At 46.3% G+C, this 13,125-nt stretch overlaps 1 protein-coding gene across 2 annotated transcripts in view; it reads left to right on the top strand.

Annotated features, from left to right (window-relative positions):
- The window catches only part of LOC105493811 (refilin A), a 347,171-nt gene that overhangs the window by 147,318 nt on the left and 186,728 nt on the right, over nt 1-13,125 (top strand). For both annotated transcript variants that reach the window (XM_071070849.1, XM_024796620.2), the window contains exons 4-5: nt 10,676-10,769; nt 10,900-10,953. The gene's annotated coding sequence lies outside the window, so the exon portion shown is untranslated. The remainder of the gene's footprint in view (nt 1-10,675; nt 10,770-10,899; nt 10,954-13,125) is intronic.

Raw genomic sequence — 13,125 nt, 5'->3', positions numbered from 1 at the left:
ATATGTACCCAGGAAACCAGCACTGTAATCAAGATAATAAGTGTTTTCATCCCCACCCCCCAGCTGCTAGATTCTTTTTGGTGATGTATTTAGTGTGTGTGTGTGTGTGTGTGTGCGGGTGCACACGTGGTGCACCACATGTTTTGATATACATAAGTATAGTAACATGATTGCAACAGTCAAGCAAATTAACACGGGTCTGGGATTTTAAAGACAATGCTGTCCTCTCCCTCACTTGGGAACTGAGTCCAGAGAGAGGACATGTGGTCCACAGCCACTCTTGAGTCAGATACCGGGGCTCTCGCCCCCCAGCGCTGACAGATGAGCCTGTCAGTCCTCCACACTGCATCTGTGGTTGACCAGAGAAGAAGAAAAGTTGCCAGAAGAGCCTCTAAAGAGTAACTTTTAAAGTTATGTGGTGTTGCTTTGTTAATTTTCCAGACAAATTAGCTTAGGTCTCTTTTGGTTGCAAGTGACAGAAAATCCAACGAGGTTAAGCTCTAAAATAATTTACTGCCGTATTTGGCCAAAGTTGCAGGCTTTGGGTGCAGCTGGATGTAGGGGCCTCAACAGTGTCATCAGGATGTGATTTCAAGCTTCTCTTTCTTGAATTCTTGTCCCCATCTTCCCCATGTTGAGTCTGTTCTTGGGCTTCTCCTGTGGCCACCTGCAGCAGCAGCCTCACCTGGCGCTCACAAGACGGCGGCACCAGCTCCGGCTCTTGGAAGAAAAGAGGAAACGGGGTAGGGCGCCGTGGCTCACGCCTGTAATCCCAGCTCTTTGGGAGGCCGAGGCGGGCGGATCACGAGGTTAGGAGATCTAGACCATCCTGGCTAACATGGTGAAACCCCGTCTTTATTAAAAATACAAAAAATTAACCAGGCATGGTGCCACATGCCTGTAGTCCCAGCTACTCGGGAGGCTGAGGCAGGAGAATTGCTTGAACCTGGGAGGCAGAGCCTGCAGTGAGCCGAGATGGCACCATTGCACTGCAGCCTGGGCGACAGAGCAAGACTCTGTCTCAAAAAAAAAAAAAAAGAAAGAAAAGAAAAGAAAAGAAAAAAACTGGCGTCTGGATCCCAGCATTCTCATTGGCTCCTGTGGAGTCATGTGTCAACCCTTGAGCCAATTACATGGCTGTGGGTCCCTGGGTTCCTGCTGCCTGGGTGGGGCCCCGTCTCAACCCCTTCTCTGAGAGCTCATGGGGGTGGGTCCCTGGAGGAAAATTGGGCGCTGTTTAGGAAGAAAATCAACATGCCCAGATGTCTGCTGGATCAGTGAAACCGAGTTTGATAAAATAAAAATATCGAGAACTCTCAAATTTGCCTAAACCTGGGCACCCTGGCTGTTTGCCCATTAGTGCCTCTGTATGAGTCACCTTGGTTTTCTAGGTTCATGGGTCTACCCCATGTCTCCACGTTCTTGGATCTTTATAAGAACCTTGCCACATTCAGAGTGGGGCCAGAGGAGGAAAAAAGTTGCTTGCTTGATTAATTAAATCAATTACTTAATACCCTAAAGCTTTCTGATGCTGTAAAGTGCAGGTTTCATATACTGGGCATGAGGGGTTTTCATAGACTCCACTTGTGTTGCAAATTAAAACAACGTTAAATTCCTTAGTAATCCTAGCAGAAAGAAAAAAAAAAGTAAGAAAAAAGAAAAGGGAAAATAAAACTCCTCTTATTTCCAAATCACTACCAGTGGAATTTTAAAAATTATTTACACACTTAGCCGTGAGTCCCTTTATACCTGACGGGTTTGGCAGTAAGGCCGGAGCAATAATTTAAAACAGAAGTTGGGAGTATGGATAATGAACTCCCTCTCTTTTCCAAAATAAATGTACCATCAGATCCACAAGAGAGGTGACTTTTCCTAAGAAAGGACTGTACGTTTGGGAGCCAGGGGCCCCTGATGCTGTGTGAGGTAAGCCGATAGCACAGTGTGTTACTGTCTGTGGACGCGAGAATGAAATGAGGGGTATTTCTTTGATTTATAGTGGAAGGAAACACCGATTTCTTGTCACAGATCATTACAGTTGAATTTAGGTCAAACTCATATGCTTATATGGAATTACTAATGCATGGAGGTACTTTCTGCTTTTTGTTTTTAACTCACCAATCATTATCTACAGGAATTTTTTTGTTTTTTGAGATGGAATTTCACTCTGACGCCCAGGCTGTAGTGCAGTGGCATGGTCTTGGCTCACTGCAACCTCTGCCTCCCAGGTTTAAGAGATTCTCATGTGTCAGCCTCCTGAGTAGCTGGGATTACAGATGTGTGCCACCATGCCCAGTTAATTTTTGTATTTTTAGTGGAGAAGGGGCTTCACCATGCTGGCCAGGCTGATCTTGAACTCCTGACTTCAAGTGATCCGCCTGCCTCGGCCTCCCAAAGTGCTGGGATTACAGGTGTGAGCCATCATGCTTGGCCATCAACTGAATTTTATACTGAATTTTATTCTGAAAACAGAGGAGACTCCATTATCTGCCTGCTGATGTACACATTCCAGAAGGGGCCATTGTTGGATGGTTGAGTGAGTGCACTGGGGTTAGATTGAAATTGATTTGGAAAGACACTACAGCAAGGAAGGAATCTTGAGGTCTCTAGAACGTTCCTAGGCTGCTTCTCAGAGTGAGAGTTTGTAGTGGACACTGCCAGGGTCCAACCCATATCTGTACGATGGCCATGATGCTCAGCTCAACTCCCAAACACCAGTGCCTGAAGGCTTTTCACCTGCACCTTGGAAGACCACTTTTCCCAGCCAGCAGCTGGAAGTACTGGGGGTTCCACTGCCCCCAGAAACCCTCAACCAATGGCCCTAAGCAGTTGGTATATAAGTACCTCAGTTCCCTCGTTCCTCAGGTGGCATCATTCTTCTTTTAAAGAAAAACTTCCTTATTTTGTAATTATTTTATTTTACTTTATTTTATTTATTTGTTTTTGAGACAGAGTCTCCCTCTGTCGCCCAGACTGGAGTGCAGTGGTGTGATCTCGGCTCACTGCAACCTCCGCCTCCCGGGTTCAAGTGATTCTCCTGCCTCACCTCCTGAGTCGCTGGGATTACAGGTGTGTGCCACCACGCCTGGCTAATTTTTTGTTATTTTTAGTAGAGACAGGGTTTCCCCATGTTGGCCAGGCTGGTCTTGAACTCCTGACCTCAAGTGATCCACCTGCCTTGGCCTCCCAAAGTTCTGGGATTACTGGCATGAGCCACCGTGCCTGGCCTATTTTGTAATAATTTTAAATTTACAGAAATTTGCAAAAAAGAGCTGAGAGTTTCCATATACCCTTTTCCCGGATTCCTCTAATGTTGAAATCTTATACAACCACAGTATGACGATCACAGTGAGGGAACTGACATGGATATGATACTGTTAACAAAACTACAGACCGAATCCACATTTTATAGGCTTTTCCACGAATGTCCTGCTTCTGTCCCCAATCCAGGGTCCTCCTCTGCCTTTAGCTGTTGTGTCTTGAGTCTCTTCCTTGCCATGGTTTCTCAGTCTCTCATGACCTTGACATTTGTGAAAAGCACTGGTCAAGGATTTTGAGAACGGCCCTCCATTTGGATTTGTCTGCCGTTCTCCCATGTTCAAGACGAGGTTACGCATTTTTGGCAAGAATGCCACAGAGGCGATGTTGTATCTGTCTCGGTGTTACGTCAACATTAACCTCGATCACTCGGTTAAACTAGCGCCTGCTGATGTTCTCCTTTGTAAAATTTCTATTTTTTTCCCTTGTAATGAATAACTTCCTTGGGGGAGAAACTTTGAGACCTTGCAAATATCTTATTTCTCTTCGAACTTTCGCCTACTGATTTTGGCATCCACTGAGAGGCCCAGCACACAATGGCTAGTGTGGTGTTTGCCTGTGTGATGATTTTCTATTTTCTTTACTTATTTACTTGGAATTTGTTAATTTATTGTTTCATTTTATCTATTTGTATTTAAATTTATTGATGTGATTATTTTTAATTTATTACATTTATTAATTAGGATGCCTTTTTTAAGGAGGATGTCCCTTCTGGGTGGGGTAATTCCAGGTCATGAACTTTGCACCATTGCCCAGTTTCCCCGTGGGGTCAGCTCCATGGCCCACAGGGGTAGCTTGCTTGAAACGCAGGACACCCCTGTGGCTCTCTTCCCTTCCCTGCCTTATTTTCTGACTCCCCAGGGGTACATCCTGCACCTTCCAAACAGCATCGCTGCACTTAAATCCTGACTCAGCATCTGCTTCTTGGATAGTCCAAACCCAGACAGCCCCTCTCACAGTACAGCACTTCTCCCCACCCCCACAGATGAGACAGGGACGGAGACCAGGTCACTCCAGGGAGAGCCATGGCTAGTGGAACAGCTCCACTGTGAAACTGGTTGAGGTAGAATCCACAATCTGAATGAAACCTTTATTCCACCTATTTCCCCAGCAGCCTCTTTTCTTTGTGAACGCTCCTATTTTCCCCTATATTTTACCTAAATGAATGCAACCGAACAGACCGTGTTTTAGAGCCTCTGGAAGACACCCAGCAGAACGTTCCGAAAAATGCGATTACTTTTACACAAAATTGCCAACGTAAATTCAACGTCTGTGGCCAGCCTGGGATTCCCACACAACTGCACCCTGAAAATTCAACGTCTGTGGCCAGCCTGGGATTCCCACACAACTGCACCCTGAAAATTCAACGTCTGTGGCCAGCCTGGGATTCCCACACAACTGCACGCTGAAAATTCAACGTCTGTGGCCAGCCTGGGATTCCCACACAACTGCACCCTGAAAATTCAACGTCTGTGGCCAGCCTGGGATTCCCACACAACTGCACCCTGAAAATTCAACGTCTGTGGCCAGCCTGGGATTCCCACACAACTGCACGCTGAGGTTGTTTTCCAGAAGGACCGAGGGTGTCCAGCAGAGACTGACCAAGCCGTGAATAGCCCAAGGTGCTGTCTTACATTTTAGGCAGCCAAGGGGTTGAGACAAAACAAAGGCTTTGGAGCTAAATGGTGGCTGATAGACTTTGGCAATAGCTGAAATCCGTGAATTTCACAGATTTTGACTTCTGATTTCAGAGACACGTGGGTGTCTTGATCTCTGGTTTCTAGGAAGCTTGGCTGGGGGGATGTGTGGTAGTGTTTGGCTGGGTGGATCAACACACCAGATTAAACCACTAGATGGTCCTCCTCCCTCCCTACTCCCTCTTCCAGCCCCCTCCCTCCCCCAGCCACTGACAGTTGGCGAAGAGGCAGTTTGGTAGGGCTCAGGTCAGGCATCTGCCTGAAAAAGGGGTCAGGGATGTGGATAAAACAGAAATTGACCCACTCTTCCCATTGAGCCTTTGCCCAGTTTTGAAATTTTCATGTCATTTTCTGCTAAAAATATTCTTGAGGGAAACAAGATTTTTTTTTTTTTTCTAATCTTAGATTCCTAGGAGGACACAGAGGGGGGAAATGCAGATGTAATGAGAGACGCAAATCTAGAACAAATTCACACTCCATTACCCAAAAACTTCATGTTATCCAAAGTCAGGTATGTTTAGAGATGTGGAATTTTCTCTAAACTTTGGAAAGTAATATGTTACATATACTGTATATTACAGAACACCCCCCACCCAGCAGGGTTTGGGGAAGAACTCTGTAATAGCACATTATTTTCTGTAGTAAATTTCAGGAATAGTCACTCTAAGCCGGATCAATAAAGGCTCTAAGTCAACTCACATCAACTCAGTTCAGGTTTTGGTGCCAAATGATTTATAAGAAAACTTGTGGTTTTAAGACCTTTCTGTTTTTTCTTTTCTTTCTTGTTTTTTTTTTTTTTTTTTGGAGATGGAATTTCACTCTGTCGCCCAGGCTGGAGTGCGGTGGTGTCATCTCGGCTCACTGCAACCTCCACCTCCCAGGTTCAAGCGATTCTCCTGTCTCAGCCTCCCGAGTAGCTGGGATTACAGGCACGCACCACCACACCTGGCTAATTTTTTGTATTTTTAGTAGAGACAGGGTTTCATCATGTTGGTCAGGCTGGTCTCGAACTCCTGACCTCAGGCGATCCACCAGCCTCGGCCTCCCAAAGTGCTGGGATTACAGACGTGAGCCACCGCACCCGGCCTGAGACCTTTCTTGATTCTGGATTTGTGGATATGGATAAGGGATTGTGGACCTATTTCTCCTTTCTAGCCTAACATTAGAAATTAGGCTGACTCAGAGAAGCCTGCAGTATTATTTCTCTTTGCTGGAAAAGTTTGCATCAACATCTTTGATCAGACCAACCAGACTCTGGCATAAAAGTTGCTTCCCTGTTTTTTTGTAAGCCAGGGTGCGCTTCTGGGGAGAGAGACAAGAGTGTGGGTGACCAAGAGAGGCCTCTGTGCTATGGGATGTGTGTGAGTGGGGAGAGGCATGAAACTGGAACGTCTGTGTGGGTTTGACCTCCTCTTCCCCAGAGTCCGGCCAGGTTCCCTAGGGCTGGCCACAAACACCACCACCTCGCTTGTCATCCTGAGGATCTCACTTTTGGGCAGCCAAGATACCGCAAAGTGGCCTTATTTCCTTAGAGGGGTGGCTCAGAAAGGGAGAGCAGTTTGGCAATGAAAGAGACACACCACTGCAAGGAAAAATATACGCCCACTGTCAGTTTATTTTCATTGTAACCCCAGAGTCCTCTCGAGGGTGCTCACTGAGGACTATCATTTGCTCTGCACCATTTAGAGAAGAACTGAATTGAAACATATAAATAGGACTTTGAAAATAGAATGGAACACAGATCCTTTCTTTTTTTCCTTTGCAGAAAAGATATTTTGAATAAGTCTTTCAGGCTTTTTGATTTATAGGTTTGCTATTAACCATGGCATTGACCAGTCAAATACAAAGCATGCACGGCTGGAGTTCACCGGGGCCCGACGGGCAAGGGTTTCTCAGTATCAGCAAGTCAGGGCTTGTGCTGGTTTCCTGCTTCTGCTGTAATAAATCACCACAAGCTTAGTGGCTTCGGACAACACTCATTTATTATCTCAGAGTGCTGGAGGTCTGAGGTCTGAGCTCTGAAATGGGCCTCATGGGCTAAAGTCAAGGAGTCAGCAGGGCTGTGTTCCCCTTGGAAGCCCCGAGGAGGACCTATTTCTTGCCTCTTCCCCCTTGTCGAAGCCACGGGCATTTCTCAACTCGTGGCCCCCTCCCCCATTTGAGTCTTTCTGATGCCGCATCACTTTGAGCTTCTCTTCTGCCTCCCTCATCCATCTTTTAGGGACTCTTGTGACTACATTGGGTTCACCTGCATACTCCAGAATATTATTATTATTATTATTTGAGACAGGTTCTTCCTCTGTCACCCAGGCTGGAGTGCAGCGGCATGATCGGGGCTCACTGCAGCCTCGACTTCCCAGGCTTAGGTGATCCTATCACCTCAGCCTCCCAAATAGCTGGAACTACAGGCATGTGCCCCCATGCCTGGCTAATTTTTGTATTTTTAGTTGAGATGAGGTCTCTGCATGTTGCCCAGGCTGGTCTCAAACTCCTGGGTTCAAGTGGTCCACCTGCCTTGGCCTCCCAAAGTGCTGGGATTACAGGTGTGAGCCACCGCACCTGGCCAATCTCCTTACTTTAAAGTCCACCGATTGACAACCTTAATTTCATATGTAACCTTAATTGCCCCTTGCCATGTAACCTGTTTGCAGCTTCCCAGAATTAGGACATGGATATCTTTGGGGTAGGAGCAGTATTCTGCCTACCACAGGGTGAATCCCAAAGATATGGAGTGAGCTGGACGCAGGAGAAGCAGGAAGATGTGGGCAGGGAGGAGAGAAACTATCGTGTATCGAATACCATTACCCTTGATGATGGCATGTATTAAGTACCCACCAGTAGCTTGGCCCGGTACCTACTCTTCTCATCTAACTCCATGAAGTAGATACCGTGACTCTCCTCATTTTACCGATGAGGAAAAACAGAAGCTTATAGAGCAGTGTTGGTCAATATGGTAACCCTGAGCCATATGTGACCATTAACGTGTAAATACATTGATTAATGAAGACAAGTTCATCAAACTGTGGCATTAGACAACATCTTAAGCCATACACATGTGGCTGGTGGCTACCATACTGGACAGCACAGGCACTGGTCGTTTCCTTCCCTGCAGAGTTCTCTGGGACAGGGCTGTTGTAGAGGATAAATATGGGTGCCAACATCACATAACTGGAAAGTGGGAGAATCAAGATTAGAACCTGGTGCCTTAGGCTTGAGAGCCTCATCTTGGAATCACCCATTACACGGATGTCCGGTGTTCACTTCTCTGACTACATCTGGGACCTTTGAAATCTGCCATATGTTGGGTAAAACTACTCTACATCTTAGCCACGCCACCCTTCCTTAACCCCTTCTTAAGAACACGTGGTTCTGGCCATGTTTGTCCGATGTTTTCATTTAGCACCTGGTGTAAGTCATAAGAGGAAACCAAACGACAGTCAGCTTGGCCTTTCTGCTTCCCCAGTAGCTGCACGGCAGAAACTGGTCGCAGCTGTCTCTTTCCTACCCCTTCACTTGTCTCCCAAAGGTGGATGGAAGCCTCCTAGTTACCAAATGAATAAGAAGTGGAAGGTGACCGAGGGCCATGCATGATTAAATCAAAGGAAATGGCACGTATTCCTCAAGCAGCCTCCTTGTGCTGCAGTGTTGGCGGGACGAGAAGTGCTGCTCTGCCGAGCCCAGTGTGGAAAATAATCCAATTTTCCTCTGACTTTTTCTGTTGAGGATTGCCAAAGAAGATGGCCTGTTTGGCTTCAATAGGAACAGCTAACGTTTATCCGGCACCCAGAACACACCCTTGTCCTAATAGCTCCCCGTGGATTAATCCATTGCCCTATGAGACAGGTGCTATTAATTTCACCACCCCGAGGTCACGGGGCCAGTCATGGTTGCAGGATGTGGACCAGGAAGCCTGGCTTCAGGATCTGGGCGTTTTAGCCTGTGTAGTACTTCTTATCTACCTTGGGTATGTCAACCCGGAGGCAACTTTCTTCCCTTTTTCAGATGCCTGTAGTTTGCTGATGGAGCCAGAGACCGATCTGGTACTGAAGAGAGGCAAGCTGGGCATGCCCAGCCCTGTCTGTGGTTTGAAGCAGGCTCTCCACCTCTTCATTGCTGCGTCTCAGCACTGGCCCCAGGAGGTCTCCAGCATCTGTGCCATGTTCCGAGCTACAGGGAACGCAGTAGAAGTGTGAACCATGCTGAGTGTGGTGGCTCACGCTTGTAATCCTAGCACTTTGGAGAGGCTGAGGCAGGAGGATCACTTGAGCCCAGGAGTTCCAGACCAGTCTGGGCAACATAGTGAGACCCCATCTCTGCTAAAAATACAAAAAATTAGTCGGGCGTGATGGTGTGCGCCTGTAGTCCCAGCTACTCAGGAGGCTGAGGTGGGAGGATCACCTGAGCCCAGGAAGTTGAGGCTGCAGTGAGCTGTGACTGTGCCACTGCACTCCAGCCTGGGTAACTTGGAGTGAGACCCTGTCTCAAAAATAAATTTTTTTAAATTCGTAAATGTACGGATTACACAGTCACTAAAAGTGTCAATGATTCATTATTGTCGCTATTCTGAAGATTAATTATTAAGATTAATAGTTAAGATTAATAAGTAATATTAAGATGAATATTAAGATAATATTAATAATTAAGATTAATTGTGCAATAATAGTTTGAAACCAGAATGATAGGAATGCGAGCACATCTTATGATTTCTACTTTGAAAAAGAGAGGAATTTCATTTGTGGCACAAGAGTAATTTTAACAAAACCCCAACAACCTGGGAGCATTTGGGGCTGGTTAAAATGAAACGTGGAGTCAGCGCGTGGGCCACCTGACAAGTACTCCCCTCTGTTTCCACTTCTCTCTTGCCGTGTTTGGCTTGGCTTCCATCTCTGGGATTTTCTTTCAATTCATTGACTATTCAAAGGGCCTTCATTTTCAGGTCATTTTTCATATAAGACTTTAACCCTTTCTTCTCTCTGCCCATCAGCCTGGAAAGTGCTTCTTTATTGCCTTTCTTTTCTACTGACATTGGGCTGAACTGTTAAAACTTTAAAAATATGCACATAACATTTAAGAGCTTTTTGTTTGTTTGTTTGTTTGTTTGAGACAGAGTTTCGCTCTTGTCGCCCAGGCTGGAGTGCAATGGCGCAATCTCGGCTCACCGCAACCTCCGCCTCCCTGGTTCAAGCGATTGTCCAGCCTCAGTCTCCCCAGTAGCTGGGATTACAGGCATGCGCCACCATGCCCCTGCTAATTTTGTACTTTTAGTAGAGACGGGGTTTCTCCATGTTGGTCAGGCTGGTCTGTAACTCCCGACCTCAGGTGATCCGCCCACCTCAGCCTCCCAATGTGCTGGGATTACAGGCGTGAGCCACCGCTCCCGGCCAAGAGATTTTTATAAATTACAAAGAACAAAGAAGAAAACAAAATAAACAAAAATGGTCCATACCTCCCATAATCCCTGTTTACATTTTGTTGTTGTTGAGACAGGGTCTTGCTCTGTGGCCCAGGCTAGAGTGCAGTGGTGTGATTGTGGCTCACTGCAACCTCTGCCTCCCAAGCTCGAGTGATTCTCCCACCTCAGCCTCCAGAGTAGTTGGGGCTATAAGTGCGTGCTGCCATATCTGGCTAATTGTTTTAATTTTTTTTTTTTTTTTTTTTTGTAGAGACAGGATTTCACCATGTTGCCCAGCCTGATCTCAAAACACCTGGACTTAAGCAATCTGGCCGCCTCAGCCTCCCTAAGTGCTGGGATTACAGGTATGAGCCACCATGCCTGGCCCTGTTTCTATTTTTTAAAACCCACTAAAATTTTTAATGTTTGATAATTTGAACAATGTAAAAAAATCCAACATAGAAAATAAGCTCCTCTCTCCTGTTTTTCCTGCAGATTCTGCTTCCTAGGACTGTGTGGATTTAGTAAATTGAAATACAGGATGCCCAGGTAAATTTGAATTTCAGAGGAACAACAAATAATTGTGTAACATAAGTATATCCCATTTAAACATTTCAGGGAACAAATAATTTTTTAGTATAAGTATGTCCCATATATTGCATGGAATATACTTACACTAAAAATTATTCCTGAAAAATTATGGCAAGACACAAGGCTGGCAGCATTGTAGCAAATGGATTTTTTCTAGGTCTAAGGGTTGAATGATACTCGCCACTTGGAATTCATGAAATTACTGGTTGTTGTTTAATCTTATTTCAAACAACAGAATTTGCTTCTTTTTTTTTGAGGCAGGGTCTTTTGCTGTCACCCAGGCAGAAGTAGTGCAGTGGCGTGATCTTGGCTCACTATAGCCTTGACCTCTTGGGCTCAAGTGATCCTCCTGCCTCTTTTTTTTTTTGAGACAGAGTCTCACTTTGTCACCCAGGCTGGAGTTCAGTGGTGTGATCTCAGCTCACTGCACCCTCCATCTCCCAGGTTCAAGTGATGATTGTGCCTCAGCCTCTGAGTAGCTGGGACTACAGGTGTGCGCCATCATGCCTAGGTAATATTTGTAGTTTTAGTAGAGACAGGGTTTCACCAAGTTGACCAGGCTGGTCTTGAACTCCTGACCTGAGGTGATCATCACACCTTGGCCTCCCAAAGTGCTGGGATTACAGGTATCAGCCACTGTGCCTCCCCTGCCTCATTTATATATATATATATATTTTTTTTTTTTTTTGTAGAGATGAGGTCTCTATGTTGCCCAGGCTAATCTTGAAGCCCTGGGCTTGAGCAGTCCTCCCACCTGGGCCTCCCAAAGTGCTGGAATTACAGATGTGAGCCATCATGCCTCCCCTGCCTCATATATATATATATATGATGAGGTCTCACTGTGTTGCCCAGGCTGATCTTAAAGCCCTGGGCTTGAGCAGTCTTCCCACCTCGGCCTCCCAAAGTGCTGGAATTACAGATGTGAGCCACCGCACCTGGCCAGAATTTGCTTCTTATTTAGTGCTTAAAGAGCTGGTCGATTTACATTTTCGTCATTACTGGATGTTGATCATGCTGATTTAGTGGATAAAGGCAGCAGCTTGTCTCTTCCTTCTGCTGTTAAGCAGGATTCCTCCCAAGCCCAGACGTCTCTGGATCATCTCTGGATGTTAGCCAGAAGTTGGACCTCAGCTGCAAGGTCATGATCATCTCCTCTGATCTGCTGTCCTCGCCCCCTCACCTTCCGGTGTGGGGCTCAGCGTGTATATTTACTCACCTCGCACTGTTTGTTTTCAGATTGAATCCGTGGGAAGGAAGCAGAGGCCTCTGTGTGTTTACTTTGCCCTGTGAGAGCCAGCCCAGGGGGTCAACTCCCTCTCCCACAGCCAGCGCACCCACCCCTAACCCACACCGCCCCCTGAGAGACCTTGCCCCTTGACAACATTTTCAAACCTTATACATAATCTCAATCCATTTTAACATTCCAATCCATTACACACACCGACGTGCACGGGGGTGCGAGCCAAAATATTTAACATCTGGGAAGGCCAGGAGGCTGAGCCATCAGATCTGGTCTCAAAGCTGAGTTGCGTCCTGGAAGTCCCCTGCTGCGCCAGAATCAACATGAGAGTTTGGGGAGGGGTGCCCCAAGGCAGTAGGGGGGCAGCAGGTGGGCAGCAGCTGTCTAACAACCTGTAGAAATGCGTTTTGATAACCAGTAGGACTGTAAGGCTGAGCACCAGCTGAATCTCAGCTTTGCATATGTAAGGCTGAAACCAAAGTTTCACCAAACAATACCTACCTTTGAAACCACCTTTGCAAAATTATAACTCAGGAAATGACGACAGTGAGAGAAATCAGACCTGACTGACTCCATCTTGCTTCCAACCTTTAAGCTGTCCTTGTTCATTCCTGCGCATGGGCCGAACGAACTTTGGGACACAATTCAGTTCATGGTTTGACTCTGACACAAAATTGATAATAGCCCTTTCCGGAAAAGACCCCCTTCTTGCCTAGGGACCAGACTGCCTTTGCAAGACTAACAAATTAGCTACGAGATTAGAAATTACAATTTAGGGGTCATGCAGCCTCTGGCTCCAGGAGTCTCAGCCTCCCCAGATTGCACCTAGGAATCACACCACTGTTGTAAAACCTGAGACCAGTGCTGAGGTATTCTGCAGCCCCTGCGTT

Source organism: Macaca nemestrina, chromosome 10, assembly GCF_043159975.1.
Source record: "Macaca nemestrina isolate mMacNem1 chromosome 10, mMacNem.hap1, whole genome shotgun sequence".
In the NCBI taxonomy this organism is placed as follows: Eukaryota; Metazoa; Chordata; class Mammalia; order Primates; family Cercopithecidae; genus Macaca; species Macaca nemestrina.
Note: the sequence above shows the minus strand (reverse complement) of the source record. Positions and strands in the feature narration are given on the sequence as shown.